Source organism: Erpetoichthys calabaricus, chromosome 3, assembly GCF_900747795.2.
Source record: "Erpetoichthys calabaricus chromosome 3, fErpCal1.3, whole genome shotgun sequence".
Classification (NCBI taxonomy): Eukaryota; Metazoa; Chordata; class Cladistia; order Polypteriformes; family Polypteridae; genus Erpetoichthys; species Erpetoichthys calabaricus.
Genome location: NC_041396.2, coordinates 249,896,903 through 249,918,068, shown reverse-complemented (window position 1 = coordinate 249,918,068; position 21,166 = coordinate 249,896,903). Strand labels below are relative to the sequence as shown.

Here is a 21,166-nt window from a genome sequence, read left to right as displayed (position 1 = left end):
AATCCATTAGATTCGTGATGTTACAGCTCTATGAATAATTAAAATACTGAGATGTATACTTGATATCATTTTCATGATGATAGGAGTTAAAGCATATTATTAAACATGGGAACATGGTGGAGCAGTGATAGTGACGAGCTGGCGCCCTGTCCAGAGACTATCTCACGCAAGATGCTTGCTGCACTGTGCGTGACCTTCAATGAAATAATTTATTGCAGCAGTACTGTCTCTTTCAAACATGCTAACCTCCAATTCCTGTCCTTCCTTTCCTTTATCCAAGTAACCAATTGCCACACAATCAGCTCTGTAATAGATGCTAAGCCAGCTGTTAGCTTAGAATGCCAATTCTTCAAAACTTTTAAGGAACATTGAAATATCTTTGTAGTGCATGTTTAAGTATTCTATCCATCTATCCTTCCATTGTTGCGCCAGCCCCAGCAAAAATACAGCATGAGGCAGGAACAATCCCTGAACTAGTTGGCGCTGTGACACTGTGTCCTCACTTGTTTAATTATTAACAATATAGATTATTTAAATGATGAAGCGGCTGGGATGGGAATCAGCACCTCCAAATCCGAGACCATGGTCCTCAGCCGGAAAAGGGTGGAGTGCCCTCTCAGGGTTGGGAGTGAGATCCTGCCTCAAGTGGAGGAGTTCAAGTATCTTGGGGTCTTGTTCACGAGTGAGGGAGAAATGGAGCGTGAGATCGACAGGCGGATCGGTGCGGCATCCGCAGTGATGCGGGCTCTGCATCAGTCTGTCATGGTGAAAAAGGAGCTGAGCCGTAAGGCAAAGCTCTCAATTTATCAGTCGATCTATGTTCATACCCTCACCTATGGTCATGAGCTATGGGTAGTGACTGAAAGAACAAGATCGCGAATACAAGCAGCTGAAATGAGTTTCCTCCGCAGGGTGTCTGGGCTCTCCCTTAACGATAGGGTGAGAAGCTCAGTCATTTGGGAGGGGCTCAGAGTAGAGCCGCTGCTCCTCCGCATCGAGAGGAGTCAGATGAGGTGGCTCGGGCATCTGAACAGGATGCCTCCTGGACGCCTCCCTGGTGAGGTGTTCCGGGCACGTCCAATCGGGAGGAGGCCCCGGGGAAGACCCAGGACACCCTGGAGGGACTATGTCTCCCGGCTGGCCTGGGAACGCCTCGGGATTCTCCCGAGCTAGAGCTAGAAGAAGTGGCCGGGGAGAGGGAAGTCTGGGTATCTCTGCTCAAGCTGCTGCCCCCGCGACCCGACCTCGGATAAGCGGAAGAGGATGGATGGATGGATGGATGGATGGATGGATGTTAAAATTTTATCTGTATAATGTAATAATCATATTTTGCTGCGTTTCATCTTAAAAATGATATCGTCATCATATGCAAATATGAGCTTTATAAAGTGGCTCAGGTTGTGCAATATTACAACTGTATCGCAAGTTTACATTGAGGTAATTGTACTACTAAGTACAAAAAGTTCTACAAGGAGCACTTGATGGACTGATTGAGTGCGTTTATAGTTCTTGGGATGAAACTGTTTCTGAACCTTAAGATCCATACAGGAAAGGCTCTGAAGCGTTTGTCGTGTGAGAGCACTTCAAATATCACATGGCTGAGGCAGCGTGTGCTTGATGCAGTATCCCGATAATTCTGTTTCCGATCAGCTGCTGTAGAGGTGTGATTCCACACTCAGATACAATGGGATAAATAGTCTGAGTGGTGCAGTGAGAGGAACAACGCTAAAGCAGCTATGGTATTTGGAATAGTTTCGCCATTCCGTGGACCATTATATTGTTACAGGTTAATTACAATCAGATGCCTTAAACTAATAAATAATATGGGTTAATTTCAGTGTATTTGACAAAGCTGCATCACGGATGTGAATCTATAAAAGAAAGGTTAACCACACAGGAACAAAAACATTGCTTTGACGCTGGGTGCCGCCAGTTTCCATAACCGAGTGGAGAACTTGTCTACACCAAGCATTTAGCTGGCGTGAAAATGTGCATGGCTTTACACCAAGTTTAGGTCTTATACATTGTGATTTGAGCGTAGAAACGGGAATATGCAACATTTTTGTGCGTACGCACCATTTATACATGAGGCCCCAGAGCTGTATTATTCTGAAAATGGAGGTTTAGATTTGGAATATGGATGGGTAAAAACATAGACTTTCCAAAATGTAGACTCCAATCGTAGCCCTTCTCTGATTAGATCCTGCTCATTACAATGACTGGTCACCCTTCACCGCAAAAAAACATATTCCAACATAGCCAACATAGAGGAAATCCTTACCATGGTGTGCATTGTGCTGCCTACCTGTATACACTTAAATTGAGTTTTGTACAGTTTGAATGCTGCACACATGTGCCAAAGGCAAATCATTTACTATTCACTACAGTTTTACAATAAATCTTGTGACAAGTGCAAAGTTTTTTTCTTCAATGCGAGCATACACAATGTAGATGTCAAATGCATTTTTGGTTATTTTAGAGTAGATGCCAATACTTTTGCAAACAATGTGAAAATACTAGTGGGGGCAGAGATAATTCTTGTTTAAAAATGCTATTTTTAAATGAAAATGTCATAATGTAGATGTATCCTGAGGTAGTTATGCCTGCAAAATGAACATGGGCCTTTCAGGTTGTTTGATATATACCTCGGTTTACCATCATTGTATATGGCTGGCTGCACAAATTCTGTAAATACTACAAGATGCAAAAGGAAGACTTTATTACCCCATGCATGGCTATGTCAGGATGTGATGTTTAGACTTGATTAAATCCTGCAAATGGATAGCAAAATCTGTGAGTCTGTGTCAGTGGGGTCACATGCTGGCCTGAAGTATTACTTAATGTAACCTTCCTGTCTCATTGTTGTATTGATTTAAGAATTTCAGTGAGCACTGTCCAGGTAAAACAAATGACTGTATCATTAGCTAGGTTTCTAAGAGTAAATAGTATCAGACAACAGGAGGTGTGCAAGCTCTGAGTAGACATTTTATACAAGCTAATTGGATGGTCCAAACCTCTTTCTGTATAACTCTTTATCTAACTGGGAGGAAGAGTCTGTATCAACAAGAAACTGAAGCAGGAGATCTTCCCATCCAACATATCTTGGTTTATTGTGACTTCATACCGATGTTTATAAAAGAGATGGGTTGACAATCTCACAGCCTTCTTTATCTTCTCCCCACAATATTGCCTTTCCACTTCAGTATAATAAAAGACTCTGATGGTGTTATGACCTGTTATGGTGTTCCAAAGCGTGCAAATTCACAAAAATGCTCAAAATGTCTATTACAGGAGGAAGACTGTCAAATCCCAGCTAGTAACAAAGTACAACTTAGAATCTTTATAATAAAAAGATTTACTTTAACAAAAAATGTTCCTTAACAAGATAAAGTTTCAAGGAACCCAAGAGGCAAAAGGAATTACTTGCAAAGGCAAAGCAGAAGTTGAAAAACAGAGGAAGGATTGAAAATCCAGAAAATGCCTAAGAAAAATACAGAATAATCACAGAGAACCTCACTAACACCACAAGTGCATTCAATGAACCACAAGGGACTGTAGGTTTTCCTCAGTCTTTATAGGGCTGAGGGTAACTTCTTGATGGTGATGGGCAATTGACCCCACCTCTTGGGAAACCACCCATAAAATACCAGGTACATAACGCAACAAATCTAGACACATAGAAATTAAATACACAAAACCAATCAGAAACACAGGATAATGCAAATATTCAATGTAAGCAACACTGTTAACATAAAAGATTCAGAAACTGACAAAAAGAACATAAAAAAGGAATCTGAACACCAGCCAGGGGAAGAATTCTGGCTGAAATGTTAACAGATGGCTGCTAAGAATACTAAGCAGTTCAACAATGAAACTGGTCATGTATCCTCCACCAATGCTATGGGCTGCCGTCCAGCTCCTGTCTGCATTCTAATAACAGTACACAGGAGAAAATAATGACTCCATGAATACCACAGAGCAGAAAAAGACAGATCTCTGCTGATATGTAAATTGTTAGCAGTTGTACGTCATAACAGCTAATATAAGTACCTCATTACAATTATATACCGCCCAAGTCTGTTCACTGTCACAGACTTTCAGTAATTTATCTCAGGAAGTAACATGGGAATCACTCCAGTCACTTCTGTGTTATTTGGCCAGCATACAACAAAGCAATGGGCTTTTCTCAGAAGAAGTGATTTGTCTGGATGGGAGAGAAAGGAGGCAGTGAGGTAGAGGGGTGTGAAAGGTACTTTGGTGTTCTTTGCAACAAGCCATTAAGAACCTTTAAAATCTCAGCAGATCTTTAATCATAGCCAGAAAAAAGTTAACACTTTAGTATAGCAGTAGGCAAATGACTCAGGAGAAAGAACTATACTACCCTAATAATAATTCAGGAAACAGACAAAAACAGCCAAAATACTAAAAAGAAGACTTTAACCCTCAGGCATTTTTATCGCCATCTACCCCAAAGCAAAAAACTATGCAAACTGCTCCAAACAAGGACAGCTCTACTATCAGGGAGTTCTGGGTGCACACCTTGAGGCCTGTGACAACAAGGAGTCTTTTTACCAAGTCCCTCCAGTCCCACTCAATTAAACTATTGATTTTCTGTGAATTGAAATGAGAATGGGGGACCCTAACATGATAAAATGATGAAGTATCCAAGCCCTGAAATGACCAAAATGGGGGGCAATGATCGAGTATCGACAATGAAGGCGACTAAGCGATTGAGTCTAGCTCAGAAATCAAGAGTGAGAAATACACCACTGAATTAAACATCCTGGTCTTTGTGTGATGCATTTTTAAAAGTATGATCAATACTCTCTTAAGGTCACCCAGTTGTCTGTGGGGGTCTTAATGTGGTCTTGGCTCTAAAGTATCCAAAGCAGAAGCCGATCTCTGACCTAAAATGCAATGGTAAGTTAGAGCTCAGTGATGTCTGGTTAACCAAGAAAGAGATCTAAAATTAACTTTAAAAGACAATAAAAAATAATAAAGAACCTTTTAGGAATTATTCCATAGGGGTATGGCTCCCTTAAATTAGACTGTGTTAAAAAATGTAGGGAAAAAATTGAAATACATGGAATACTTCTGAAAAGAACTGAGTCAAAAAAAACAAACATATTGGAACTACCAATGTATAGCAATATTGAAATATGCAGTTTTGTAACTAGGAGTTTCATACGTAACCCTAATGAGAAATGTGTTATGAACTTTGGTACCTTTTAAGCAATTTTAATTGTATTTATGCATTTCATGTAGATTCTGGTGTGTTGAGACAGTCAGTTTCAGTCTGATTACATTATATATTTTTTAGGTTCATGTCTCCTTCTTTATTTTCCCTTATGTCAGTTTTCAGAACAGCCGCTGTATTCATCTCTAGCCGTTATGTCATGTTACCTCTGGTATAACAATGGCAATGACCAGTGTGCTGGCTAGCATCCCTCAGTGCATATTAATTTTTAGGAAAAAAAAATTAAAGTATTTATTAGTGAAAGTTAGCTTTTTTCAAGTAAGACCTAGTGTTGGGTTCTTTTGGTTTTGACCTTTCATCATCCTTGACCCCATCTCATTTTTGCACTCTTACTGTCATTATGATAAACTTTTGACTTTGTACTTATGACACAGATGCAGCTCAGACTCCATTTCCTGGTCATCGTCCTCCTGCCAGCTCTCAGTAATTACAATAATTTTTAGTAAGGCTGACACCGTACTGCATTGGTACTCACGGAAAAGAGACCAAGGTTTACATTCTGGGTCTTTCCTGTGCACAGTTTTCATGTTCACCCCATGTCTGTGTACATTTCCTCCAAGTGCTTTGGTTTCCTCCCACAGTCTAAAGACATGCAGGTTAGGTGAATTGGTAATGCTAAATTGGCCTTAGTGTGTATTTCGTGTGTTGGTGTGTGTGTGTGTTCACCCTGTGATGGATTGGCACCCTGTGCAAAGTTTGTTCCTGCCTTGCGCCTTATGCTAGCTGGGATAGATTCCATGTCCCCACAAACCCTACACCCAACACTGTGACCCTGGTCTGGATTAAGCGGGTAACGCCATTATATTATGTTTAGTATGAAAAAGTATTACCAATCAAACTAGTCCTTTCTAAGTACACCAATAAAAAAACTCCAAACTTACAAAACACAATAAATAAGTACATAATACTATAAGCTTTAAAACTACAATTAGTAAAGATTGAGCCTAGGCTTCAATGTAAGGACCAGCAAACTGTTTACTACCAACTTGAATTAGGGTAATAAATATGACAATAAAACACAAAAACAAGTTAGAAAATCTATGGCAATGCAACATTCAGGTCCATTTGAAGACTTTGTTAAGAGTTTTGAAAGTTGGAGCATTTCAAATTTTTGTTTATTTACGGTACTTCATCAAAGATACAGATGGGTAATATTCAAAAATAACAATAGCGATATAATGTAATAGCATGTATTAGCAGAGATAGATGATTTTGTTTACTTTTAGAGTTATGAAGATCCTTTACAAGACCTGGTATGAAGCCCATGAAACTCCACTGGCATTTCATCTATTTGTAAATACAGATCTGCTTTGTCATGAATGATTAGTTATCAGATGCATAAAAGAGCAAAATGTACAAATTGAAATAAATTCTCTCTGATAAATTTGAAACAATACATTAATGAGTATACACTGAAAGTTTCTCTGTTTTAAATGGGAGTTTTTCAAGTTTTAAAAATGCTTTCAGTGGCCACTATTCAAGGCATCTCAATGAAAGCTAAACTTCTTGGAAAATTTCATCCATCCATCCATCCATTGTCTCCCCCTTATCCGAGGTCGGGTCGCGGGGGCAGCAGCTTGAGCAGAGATGCCCAGACTTCCCTCTCCCCGGCCACTTCTTCTAGCTCTTCCGGGAGAATCCCAAGGCGTTCCCAGGCCAGTCGAGAGACATAGTTCCTCCAACGTGTCCTGGGTCTTCCCCAGGGCCTCTTCCCGGTTAGACGTGCCCGGAACACCTCACCAGGGAGGCGTCCAGGAGGCATCCTGATCAGATGCCCGAGCCACCTCATCTGACTCCTCTCGATGCGGAGGAGCAGCGGCTCTACTCTGAGCCCCTCCCGGATGACTGAGCTTCTCACCCTATCTTTAAGGGAAAGCCCAGACACCCTGCGGAGGAAACTCATTTCAGCCGCTTGTATTCGCGATCTCGTTCTTTCGGTCACTACCCATAGCTCATGACCATAGGTGAGGGTAGGAAAATAGATCGACTGGTAAATTGAGAGCTTCGCCTTGCGGCTCAGCTCCTTTTTCACCACGACAGACCGATGCAGCGCCCGCATTACTGCGGATGCCACACCGATCCGCCTGTCGATCTCACGCTCCATTCTTCCCCTCACTCGTGAACAAGACCCCGAGATACTTGAACTCCTCCACTTGGGGCAGGATCTCACTCCCAACCCTGAGAGGGCACTCCACCCTTTTCCGGCTGAGGACCATGGTCTCGGATTTGGAGGTGCTGATTCTCATCCCAGCCGCTTCACACTCGGCTGCGAACCGATCCAGAGAGAGCTCAAGATCACGGCCTGATGAAGCAAACAGGACAACATCATTTGCAAAAAGCAGTGACCCAATCCTGAGCCCAACAAACCGGACCCCCTCAACGCCCTGGCTGCGCCTAGAAATTCTGTCCATAAAAGTTATGAACAGAATCAGTGAAAAAGGGCAGCCCTGGCGGAGTCCAACTCTCACTGGAAATGGGTTTGACTTACTGCCGGCAATGCAGACCAAGCTCTGGCACCGATCGTACAGGGACCGAACAGCCCTTATCAGGGGGGCCGGTACCCCATACTCTCGGAGTACCCCCCACAGGATTCCCCGAGGGACACGGTCGAATGCCTTTTCCAAGTCCACAAAACACATGTAGACTGGTTGGGCAAACTCCCATACACCCTCCAGGACCCTGCTAAGGGTATAGAGCTGGTCCACTGTTCCGCGACCAGGACGAAAACCATACTGTTCCTCCTGAATCCGAGGCTCGACTATCCGACGGACCCTCCTCTCCAGGACCCCTGAATAGACTTTTCCAGGGAGGCTGAGGAGTGTGATCCCTCTGTAGTTGGAACACACCCTCCGATCCCCCTTCTTAAAGAGGGGGACTACCACCCCGGTCTGCCAATCCAGAGGCACTGTCCCTGATGTCCATGCGATGTTGCAGAGGCGTGTCAACCAAGACAGTCCTACAACATCCAGAGCCTTGAGGAACTCCGGGCGTATCTCATCCACCCCCGGGGCCCTGCCACCAAGGAGTTTTTTGACCACCTCGGTGACCTCAGTCCCAGAGATGGGGGAGACCACCTCTGAGTCCCCAGGCTCTGCTTCCTCATTGGAAGGTATGTTAATGGGATTGAGGAGGTCTTTGAAGTACTCCCCCCCACCGACCCACAACGTCCCGAGTCGAGGTCAGCAGCGCACCATCCCCACCATATACAGTGTTGACACTGCACTGCTTCCCCTTCCTGAGATGCCGGATGGTGGACCAGAATCTCCTCGAAGCCGTCCGAAAGTCATTCTCCATGGCCTCCCCAAACTCCTCCCACGCCCGAGTTTTTGCCTCAGCAACCACCAAAGCCGCATTCCACTTGGCCTGCCGGTACCTATCAGCTGCCTCCAGGGTCCCACAGGACAAAAGGGTCCTGTAGGACTCCTTCTTCAGCTTGACGGCATCCTTCACCGCCGGTGTCCACCAACGGGTTCGGGGATTGCCGCCACGACAGGCACCAACCACCTGCCACAGCTCCGGTCAGCCGCCTCAACAATAGAGGCACGGAACATGGCCCATTCGGACTCAATGTCCCCCACCTCCCTCGGGATGTGGTCGAAGTTCTGCCGGAGGTGGGAGTTGAAGCTACTTCTGACAGGGGGCTCTGCCAGACGTTCCCAGCAGACCCTCACAACACGTTTGGGCCTACCACGCCTGACCGGCATCCTCCCCCACCATCGAAGCCAACTCGACACCAGGTGGTGATCAGTTGACAGCTCCGCCCCTCTCTTCACCCGAGTGTCCAAGACATGTGGCCGCAAGTCCGACGACACGACCACAAAGTCGATCATCGAACTGAGGCCTAGGGTGTCCTGGTGCCAAGTGCACATATGAACACCCCTATGCTTGAACATGGTGTTCGTTATGGACAATCCATGACGAGCACAGAAGTCCAATAACAAAACACCACTCGGGTTCAGATCAGTGAGACCTGGAAAATTTCATTACAGAATAAATAAATTAACTTTCAACAAAACCATTCTACTGGTGAGCTAAGTTGTTTTATGCTGACTGCCATGTGTCAAGACAGAGTGCTTTCCATATTTTGTGCAAGTTTATCTAACCAGAAAAAACTCTTTAATTAGAATAGAACAGAATAGAATAGAATGCCTTTTATTGTCATTTCACACATGTACAACAACATTTTTAGCGTGTCTACTGAATAGTACATACAATATAATGAAATCAGAATCTTCAACAGATTCAACATAAGCTCTGCATTTCAAACTACACACATGCATTAATATAAACCAATAAAACAATAAAACCAATAAAACATTAGAGGTGGGAAGTTCACATTGCATGCTTACCAAAAACATCACCTCCAGCATCAGACTGTATCATGACTATAATTCAGCAAACGGCTGCGGTATCTTGACTGTGTGAAGGTATCATAGAAACCTCATTTAAGTGAGGATCAGTATGACTGTCTTCACAAGAGTTCAACTACTTTTTTTTCTGGTTACTTAGACTAAACTACTTTTGCAAAACTGGATATTATGCATGAAGACAAGTCAACCTTATTTAGAATTAGACAAAACCCAAGAACTCGAGCATGTCTGTGTAGCTTATGAAAATCTTATGCATCCATCTTATCACACTCCTTTAATACAGACAATGCTCTAAGAAATAGAGTTCATTTTAGCAGCACAGGGCACAAGGCATAGGACAACCCCAGAATGGTGCTGGTCTGCTGTGAAGCACACTCAACCTAACACCCACACCTCCCTCACACAGGACCAATTGAGAGTCACAATTTGACCTAACAACAACAATTTATTTTTTACATTTTTGTATAGCCCAAAATTATGCAAGGAATGCCTCAATGGACTTGAACAGGCCCTGTTTTGAAACAGCTCCCCAGCCTTTACTCTGTAAGAAGACAAGAAAAAACTCCCCTGAAAAAAAAAAAAAAACTTTTAGGGAAAAAAATGGAAGGAATCTTGGGAAAGGCAGATCAGAGAGAGTCTCCCTTCCAGGTAGGCTGGGCTTGCAATGGGTGTCAAAAAATGGGGGAACATACAACATAAAGCAGAGCGCAAACAATCCTCTTCACAGAGCTACATGGCTAATCTATCATTGCCACCTCAGAAATGAAATACAACAGTATAAACTACTTTGATCTTGCACAGATGCAAAGTGGCGCAACAACACTCAAGGCAAAATGGAAGAATAGAATTTAACACTGACTAAATACATAACTGTCACATATGAGGGTACAGATTGGTTCAAATACATCAAAAACAAAGTAGAACTACTTAACACAAATGAAAAACAATAATATCTGCTGATCAGTTAATTTTAGAACCACTGCTAGATTGTAGGAAAATACAGACAAGCCAGACAGACTCAGAGACCAGGAGACCTCAGCCAACCTTCTTTTCTGTCCCCCCATCACCCCCCACTGGTTATTCCAGAGCTGAGTCAGTGCTGGGCTGGCCAGATATGAATGTCTTTATGATGTGGGTGGGATGCTGATAGAACTTGTAAAGTCCACATGGATGACAACTAGGCCAGTACAGAAAACCAAGATGCTTTATCTCGGACTAATCAAAAAAGTATTCACTTTATTAGAGTTGGTCTGAATGCAGAAAGTTAACAGACTGATTCATTCATGATGGCTTGTCCTCTGGTTCTTATAAAGCAGACGATATAGCTGTATCGTGTCACTTAATCAGTCCTCCATGACCATTCTAAAGTGAAGTCCAAATGCAGATGGTGCCTTATTATGCCCATTTCTGTGTGCTCAATTCATGTTACATAGTGAGGCTAGCAGGACTCATAGGACTCTTTGAGACCAGGAGTTTAGTTAATGTATTCCCAATGGCCATAAATCTAGAAGTTAACATGAATCTGCGTTCTTTTTTCCTTTTTGTTTTCTTTTTTTTTTGGTAGTATCACCAAAGCCTATTTTATTGGCCACTGTAGAGACTAAAATGTGAGAACAGTACTTGTGAAGAGTCATCTGATACTTCTTTTGTTCATGCTAAAATTACTGTAATTATTTACATGTCACACATGATTATTTTCTACAATAAAGACACTATATTAAAGAAAGAAAGAAAGAAAGAAAGAAAGAAAGAAAGAAAGAAAGAAAGAAAGAAAGAAAGAAAGAAAGAAAGGCGGTAATTATTTATGGGTGATCTGATACTATTTTATTCATGCCAACATAGCAGCAATGCTAACCAGGGTGTCACCTTGTCAAACAACTAATAAACAAGAGGAAGCAATACGGCCATGTGATGGCTGGCCACACTAAGGTCAGACTAAGCCTCTTAATTTACTTTCCAATGCCATTATCCAGAACTGCAAACTTGTCACTCAATCACAATTCACTCATCACCTACAAAGTGAGCAAACCCTCACGCTTTGTTTTTGCCAACTCAGATAGTTCTATTATTAGAGACCTTACCACCTTAATCAGGTTTCATACCACAATCTTTTGCACATCAGTTTATAAAAAAATGACAACCATTTGCGTGGGAGGAAATGAAAAGGTGCAAAGAGCAAAAAAAGTTACAAGGAAAGACAGAGAAAGGTAGACAATGACATTGCACATGTAAAGTGATATTCAGGCAGAAGAAATGAATTCGGAATCACTGTTAAGTTAGGTAAGTAATAAAGAAGTGCTGAGATTTAGTGTATGGAGTTCGTTGCCACTGAAATTCTGACAGATAATAAAATAGCACATTGTTTATTCTGTGAGGGGAGATTTCAACTTTCCAATCATTAAAGGGGAATCCCCTCTTTTAAAGACAGAAGAAGAAAATGAAATGGAAAATGACTGCGTCCTCACCCTGTTTCTCTCGGGCCCAGCGCTGGATGACATCTTTTGAGACCTCAACTTTTTTAATAATCAAGAAGTGACTGATCATCTGAGCAATGGCAATGAAAATATTATAAATATAAAAGCGTCTTTGAAAATGCAGAAATGCACGATAAAGCAAAAATGTATAATTTGTGAAAGCAAATCTCTCAAGGATGAGAAAACTCCCAGAAAATGCAAAACAGGAAACCAAAAAAGCTGCAACCATAAATTATATATGGTGTCATTTCACAGATATTCTGATGATTCTGCAAAATAATTTTTTTCTAAAAAACAAATAAAATGAAAAACAAAAAAATATTCTGAAGCATAATGCAGGAAACTGAGGAATCAAGCCAGCATCTGAATGTTTTGAGAAAACTGCAAAAAATTATTGAAATGAAAGTCTAGCAGTTTTTTTTTAAATTTTATTTTAGTACTATTACCATGACAAACAGTTAAAGACAGTTTAAATAGTACCAGAGACTCAAGTAAATGTAAATGAGTAAGACAAAGTAAATTAACCAAATACTTATTTCACTTAATTATTTACAAATACTGCATGTCTGCCTGGGGGGGGTTGCCAACCAGGGTCCCAAGCTATTTTGTCATTGGGTGGGTGTGGTAACACGCTGTACCAGTGCATGCTTCCCAACCTGACCTAACCTGACCTGACCTAATTTACAAAAGTAGAAATAAATAAAATAAAGACTAGCTCTACATTTAAAGATTTTTAAGTAAAAGAGTCAACTGTGCTTCAGGCTGTAGTCTAACAATTCCATGAACTGGAAGAAATTTAACCAGATGTGCTGAGAAAATAAAAATATTGTAGCTTCTAAGGTTGTCACACTCTCATTTACAGAGCTTCAAGCAGCATTTTTTGGCAATCACTGTAGAGGTATGTGAAGACTGAAAGGTGCAAATCCAAAATGACTCTCCATAATTTTAGTTTTACAAGCTTTACTTGTATTCTAGCAAAATGTATTGGAAAACACACTTTTCCTGGTGAGGGCCATTGGAGCATCTTATCCCATCTTATACTCAACAACTTCCTCCAGTTGCTCTTGGGGGAAATCCCAGATATTCCCAGAGCAGTCATTAGATATAACCTGTCCAGTAGGTCCTCGGTATATCCTTGGTTGTTGTGCCAGTGGGCTTTGCCTGGTAAACGCTCTTTGGATGACCAAATCACCTCAGCCGACTTGTGCTGTTGGTTGGGTTTACAGGGTTAAATATTAGTTTTAATACTAGTTTTTGTAATTTCTTTTTAGTGATGGATTGATTCATGCTGATAATAAAGGTTTGAGGAGTTGCATATTTTGCATTTTTATTACAAGGGGAGCTCAAGTTTAGTTCTAGAGGCCACAGCGTTTCAACCCAGTTTCTTTCTGGGCAGGTAATTATTCTTGCTGAAGTAAAGTATTGCTCAAGCAACATATTTGCGCTTCATTTAATTTAACTTGCTTGTTAAAACTCACAGATATTATGCTAGTAAGCAAGTAAAAAGAATTTTAATGAAGAAACCTGGAGACAAGGCAAAGGCAAAGACAGAAAAAAAATGTCAGAAATGGGAGGTATACCGCTGTATATAACAAAACCAAAACAGAAGATGAGAATGCACTGGTTTTAAAAATTATGCAAGGCTTCATCTATTGTTTTTTGATTTTCTCACCTCTTCTAGCCACAAGTTCTGTCCCTCAACATCTGCATTAATTTCTCCTCGCCTTCTTACCTGATGTGCTGTCCACATGCCCAGACAACACTATGCATTTTGGGCAGTTTCATTAGTAGGCAGTCTTCATATCCCATTATCTGCCTCGCACTTTTTGAGAAGGAAGTTTGAAGAGAGCAGAAGGTGACACACAGAGATATAAATATACATACACATATGGCACTCAGCTAAAGTAACGTTAAACCACAGAGGGGTTTTTATGCAGCTTGACTACTGGGAAGAATAAAAATAAATAAATAAACAAAAATGTCCGCCCCCCTCCTGCAGCAGAGTCTGTTCGCACCTAAATCTATGCTAAACGTTTCAGTTTCACACATGTGAATTTATGTGGGTGTCAGTCACACATTTAGGAGGCTCACTCAGACATTTGTATTGGTTCCACACAGAAATGTACGTTTGCTCCCTGATTTATTTGTATTAAATAGTAATGATTGATCACTCTGTGGTCTGGGTCCAAGTGAGTCATAAAGTGTTTGAAGCCTCTGCCTGCACTTCCTTGTACAGCAGTTCCATCAGCGGTTAAAATCCAGAGGCTGACTAATTCTTTCTTTCTGTACTTGAATACAAGGAGAGTGTTACCTCTGCTCATTTAAAAAGCTCATCAGAAAAAAAAAGCAGAACAAAATGACCACAAACCTACCTCACAATGACTAGAAAGATCCCAGAACTATCTGAGAACAGAACAATAACAGTAAGTGACCAGTACTGCCCTGAAAGGCCATAATTGTCCCTGGACTACTTCTTAAACACTTGAAGAATGCACAGATACAAATTGAATCATCTGTGGTGTTATCATGGCATTGTCTCTGGCTTTTCTAAATGTCCCAGCTTTTTTAAATTGAACCGAAAGCCTCCAAAGCTATTTTAACTGACCTGAATGTGAGCAGCTCTGTATCTTACTGACATGAGGAACTCCAGCACAATTATGCAGTAAACAGGGCTGCCCAGGTCACTATGCTACCGTCCCAAATGAACACAGAATCATCTGCATTACAAATTTGTACTGGGCATCCACAAATGACATTGACATCAACTGCACCAATGTTTTATTTACCATCACTTCATCATGGGCAGACGTAAGCCATTTAGACACCATGGGCCATAATCGGTGACACAGAGAGGCAATACATTAATTTAGGGTTTGAATCCAGACCTGAGCACCGTCTGTGTGCAGTTTACACATTCTGCTGGTGTCTGTGTGCATATTTCCCCAAACCCTTTTTCTTTTTATTTTACATTCTCAAGACCAGCATGTCCTATTGACTAGTCCATTATAAGTGGAGAGTGTGCTGCAATGACATATTATCCAGTTCATGCCTGGTTTAATGAATGGATGGATGACTACAAATATTCAAGCAAATATAAACTGCTCAAAGAAATTAAAGAAACACTTTTTAATCAGAGTGTAGAATCAAGTCAATGAAACTTCTGGGCTATTGATCTGGTCAGTAAAGTAGCAGAGGGAGCTGTTAATCAGTTTCAGATGCTTTGATGTTAATGAAATTAACAACAGGTACACTAGAGGGGCAACAACGAGATGACCCCCAAAACAGGAATGGTTTAACAGGTGGAGGCCACTGACATTTTTCCTCCTCATCTTTTTTGACTGTTTTTTCACTAGTTTTGCATTTGGCTACGGTCAATGTCACTACTGGTAGTATGAGGCGATACCTGGATCCTAACAAAGGTTACACAGGTAGTCCAACTTCTCCAGGATGGCATATCAATACATGCCATTGCCAAAAGGTTTGCTGTGTCTCCCAGCACAGTCTCAAGGGCATGGAGAAGATTCCAGGAGACAGGCAGTTACTCTGGGAGAGCTGGACAAGGCTGTAGAATGTCCTTAACCCATCAGCAGTATCTGCTCCTTTGGGCAAGGAGGAACAGGATGAGCACTGCCAGAGCCCTACAAAATGACCTCCAGCAGGCCACTGGTGTGAATGTCTCTGACCAAACAATCAATAACAGACTTCATGAGGGTGGCCTGAGTGCTCAATGTCCTCTAGTGGGCCTTGTGCTCACTGCCTGGCACTGTGGAGCTCGATTGGCATTTGCCAAAAAATACCAGAATTGGCAGGTGCTTTTCACAGATGAGAGCAGGTTCACCCTGAGCACATGTGACAGACGTGAAAGGGTCTGGAGAAGCTGTGGAGAATGTTATGCTGCTTGTAACATCGTTCAGCATTACTGGTTTGGTGGTGGGTCAGTGATGGTCTGGGGAGGCATAACCATTGAGGGACGTGCAGACCTCTACAGGCTAGACAACAGCATCTTGACTACCATTAGGTATCGGGATGAAATACTTGGACCCATTGTCAGACCCTATGCTGGTGCAGTGAGTCCTGGGTTCCTCCTGGTGCACGACAATGCCCGGCCTCATGTGGTGAGAATATGCAGGCACTTCCTGGAGGATGAAGGAATTGATACCATTGACTGGCCCCCATGCTCACATGACCTAAATCCAAAAGAACAACTCTGGAGCATTATGTTTCGGTCCATCTGAAACTGCCAGGTTGCACCTCAGACTGTCCAGGAGCTCAGTGATGCCCTGGTCCAGATCTGGGAGGAGATCCCCCAGGACACCATCCGTCGTCTCATTAGGTGCGTTCCCCAAAGTTGTTATGCATGCATACAAGCACATGGGGGCCTTACAAACTACTGATTACAATTCTGAGTTGCTGCAATTAAATTTCAGCAAAATGGACTAGCCTGCAGCATCATTTTTTCACTTTGATTTTCAGGGTGTCTTTGAATTCAGCCCTCTGTAGGTTGATAATTTTCATGTCCATCAAACGACATGGCATCCTTTCATTCCTAACACATTACGCAGTCCAAATCAGTAAAGATATCCAGCATGATTTTTTTCCCGTTAAGATTTGATGTGTTTTCAAAGAGTTCCTTTAATTTTTTTGAGCAGTTTAGACGCCAAGAGTCTTCATTGGACTCATGGTCTTGCCAAGAATTCTTCCTTGAGATTATTCTCTAGGTGTTCAATTTCTCATGAGCCTGCAAAATCGCTTAGGGTGTTCCTGTCACAATTCAGATTTCTGTACAAGTGACTTGCTAAATATGAGAGTGAACACCAACTCTCAATATCATAACATGTGAAAAAATTACACAGTATGCTCATTGATACTCTCTCAAGAATTTCCTTGTCATGCTTTAGTAGCAGATATCTCCTACAATAGGTGAAGTAATTCACCTTCTTCTGGCAAGCTTGATGTTCAGTCATAATAATCCATCCATCCATCCATTCTCTTCCGCTTATCCGAGGTCGGGTTGCGGGGGCAGCAGCTTGAGCAGAGATGCCCAGACTTACCTCTCCCCGGCCACTTCTTCTAGCTCTTCCGGGGGGATCCCAAGGCGTTCCCAGGCCAGCCGAGAGACATAGTCCCTCCAGCGTGTCCTGGGTCTTCCCCTGGGCCTCCTCCCGGTTAGACGTGCCGGGAACAATTCACCAGGGAGGCGTCCAGGAGGCATCCTGATCAGATGCCCGAGCCACCTCATCTGACTCCTCTCGATGCGGAGGAGCAACGGCTCTACTCTGAGCCCCTCCCGGATGACTGAGCTTCTCACCCTATCTTTAAGGGAAAGCCCAGACACCCTACAGAGGAAACTCATTTCAGCCGCTTGTATTCGTCTGGTAAATTGAGAGCTTTGCCTTGCGGCTCAGCTCCTTTTTCACCACGACAGATCGATGCAAAGCCTGCATTACTGCGGATGCCGCACCGATCCGCCTGTCGATCTCACGCTCCATTCTTCCCTCACTCATGAACAAGATCCCGAGATACTTGAACTCCTCCACTTGGGGCAGGATCTCGCTACCAACCCTGAGAGGGCACTCCACCCTTTTCCGGCTGAGGACCATGGCCTCGGATTTTGAAGTGCTGATTCCCATCCCAGCCGCTTCACACTCAGCTGCGAACCGATCCAGAGAGAGCTGAAGATCACGGGCTGATGAAACAAACAGGACAACATCATCTGCAAAAAGCAGTGACCCAATCCTGAGTCCACCAAACCGGACCCCCTCAACGCCCTGGCTGCTCCTAGAAATTCTGTCCATAAAAGTTATGAACAGAATTGGTGACAAAGGGCAGCCCTGGTGGAGTCCAACTCTCACTGGAAATGGGTTCGACTTACTGCCGGCAATGCGGACCAAGCTCTGGCACCGATTGTACTGGGACCGAACAGCCCTTATCAGGGGGTCCGGTACACTATACTCTCGGAGTACCCCCCACAGGATTCCCCAAGGGACACGGTCGAATGCCTTTTCCAAGTCCACAAAACACATGTAGACTGGTTGGACAAACTCCCATGCACCCTCCAGGACCCTGCTAAGGGTGTAGAGCTGGTCCACTGTTCCGCGACCAGAACGAAAACCACACTGTTCCTCGTGAATCCGAGGCTCGACTATTCTACGGACCCTCCTCTCCAGAACCCTCGAATAGACTTTTCCAGGGAGGCTGAGGAGTGTGATCCCTCTGTAGTTGGAACACATCCTCCTCTTTAAGAAGGGGGACCACCACCCCGGTCTGCCAATCCAGAGGCTCTGTCCCTGATGTCCATGCAATGTTGCAGAGACGTGTCATCCAAGACAGCCCTACAACATCCAGAGCCTTGAGGAACTCTGGGCGTATCTCATCCACCTCTGGGGCCCTGCCACCAAGGAGTTTTTTTTTTTTTAATATTTTTATTTTATTAATTTTCATTGTAATCATTCCATACAAACAGATCAATTTATAACCTAACAAATTTGAAGACTAATCAAACCCCACCCCTGAGAAGGAGAGCTTAGCTAAAGGAAAATTGCTTTAGGCTTTTTAATAAGGCAACATTAAACAAAAGAAAGGGAGAAGTAAATATCTATGTAAATAAGAGATGGAGAAGGGAGTTAAATGCAATAATAGTTATTTCTCTTATTCTAAAATAATATTAATTAAATCCTGCCATGTTTTGAAAAAATGTTGTACAGATCCTCTAACTGAAAATTAGATTTTTTCCAATTTCAAATAATATAAAACATCGGTTTCCCACTGACTTATAAGAGGAGAATTAGGATTCTTCCAATTTAACAAAATAAGTCTGCGTGCCAAAAGTGTAGTGAATGCAATCACAGTTTGCTTGTCCTTCTCCAATTCAAGTCCATCTGGAAGAACACCGAACACAGCTGTTAATAAGTTAGGAGGGATTGTGACCCCAAGGCTGTCTGAGAGGCACTTAAAAATTTTTGTCCAAAATGATGTTAGTTTAGTGCAGGCCCAAAACATGTGACCCAGTGAGGCAGGAGCTTGGTTGCAGCGCTTGCAGGTTGGATCCTGCCCTGGAAACATTTTGGACAGTTTTAAGCGAGACAGATGGGCTCGATATATAATTTTTAGTTGAATAATTCTATGCTTTGCGCATATAGAACTCGAGTGAATTCTCTGCTTTGCTACCTTCCACTCCTTTTCTGATATATTGATTAAGAGATCTTCTTCCCAATGTCCTCTTGGATCTTTGAAAGGTAGGGACTCTAATAAGATTTTATATATTGCGGAAATAGTGTTTGTTTCCTCGAAATTGAGCAGTATTTTTTCCAGCATTGTGGAGGGTGCAAGGTGGGGGAATACCAAGGAGTTTTTTGACCACCTCGGTGACCTCAGTCCCAGAGATGGGGGAGCCGACTTCCGAGTCCCCAGGCTCTGCTTCCTCATTGGAAGGCATGTTAGTGGGATTGAGGAGGTCTTCGAAGTACTCCCCCCATCGACCCACAACGTCCCGAGTCGAGGTCAGCAGTGCACCATCCCCACAGTCATAATAAAACATAATATCAGCCAGTCATAATAAAACATTGGAAAAATGCGCTTTTCTGGGATGCATTTACAAATCCATTTCAAGTTTAGGTATGCATCCATTTCTTTGTCCTAGCCACCTCTAATGGTACTCACTGGGATCCTCTTGCTGCCTCCTTCTGCGTCCACAGGTCTCTCAAGCCCTTGATCACTTCTGCACTTCAATTCAGCAGGGGAGATCTTCCCCTGGAGCACTGTTTGCCTCTCCCCACCATGGACTACCTTGCTTCAGCTCCTTAGCACTGGCTTGACCAGCCAATTCTGCTCTCTTTTTCTCCACTTTTCACCAGTTTTATTGTCATTGTCTTTTTCTTTTTACCCATTCAATCTACTCAGAACCTTTAAATATCCCTCAGAGTATAGGGCCTGTGCTCACTGACCCACGTAAGTGCTAATGAATGATGGTTTCACAATGAACTCACCTCCACATGCATAAGTAATTATTCCATTCTCTCATTGGCTTCATGTCTTTCCAGTATATATCTACATGTGCATGTCTGAGCTCCACTATTTTAAAACAAAACCCTGTCCCTGCTCTAATCTGCCACGGACCTTTGACATGACATACCACTCAACCCAAAAGAAATTTGGAGCATAAATTGTCCTAACAAACTGACCACTGACCCATAATGCATTTCACCTCGTAGTTCTAAGTGTAAAGAGCTAGATGCAAATCTTGACACAGATTTGTGACATTTATAGGGTGCTGAAAAAATGGATAGTGAGTTATGACTGGCCTAAAACTTCAGAAGCAGTTTAAAATATATTACATTAGGAACTTAAAATATGCATGTTGAATAATGCATTGGGAAATGGAAATATATTAATATTTAAAGAACCCAATTGTGAACATTTATTGTGCTTAAGAACATTTTTTTGGCCTTAGTATCTAAGAAAATATTTATCTGACAGAGTGAGAATCCAAACCAATTTCTATACAGTGTCCACTATGAATAGCAGTCATGTCATAACATTCTACTTACCACCTCAAGTAAGTGTTTGTTTTAACCTATCTAAGCAAAGGCCTCACACAACATATTAAGTCCATCAAACCTGTCAAACTGCAAGAACAGCCATGCACCTCCTAAAGAAAACTCACTTATTCATGGGCAGCCCAACATTTGCAATAAGGACAGTAGCTCTTCTAGTGGCCCTAGTGTATGAGCACCATCGAAACTTAAGTTACCCTTAAAATATCTTATATCTTAAAATTTTATATCTTGATGATATTATCCTCACTTGCTGTCCTCTTCAGTCTATCGCTTCTCTCTGAGATTGTTTCTCTCTGCTGACCTGGAAGTCTTCTAAGCCTCTCCCATTCCCACCATGACTTCACTTTCTATAAGGAGTACCAGGCATCCCTGTCATCAGTGGGGTTGCTTACCTCTCTCGTCCACTCTATCCTTTCTGTCTCTTACCCTTTTTGGAATATCTGTTGCCGATACACTCTCTTTTAATGCCCTTCCATCTTCACTTCAGTGTCTGCTATTCTCACTCCAAAA

General features: G+C 42.5%; 1 long non-coding RNA gene across 1 annotated transcript in view; it reads right to left on the bottom strand.

Moving 5' to 3' along the window:
- LOC114647580 (uncharacterized) overlaps window positions 1-13,937 on the bottom strand; it is a 45,311-nt gene extending 31,374 nt beyond the window's left edge. Inside the window, exon 1 of the long non-coding RNA XR_003715565.1 lies at window positions 13,834-13,937. This is a non-coding gene — a long non-coding RNA (uncharacterized LOC114647580). The remainder of the gene's footprint in view (window positions 1-13,833) is intronic.
- Window positions 13,938-21,166: the final 7,229 nt, after the last annotated feature.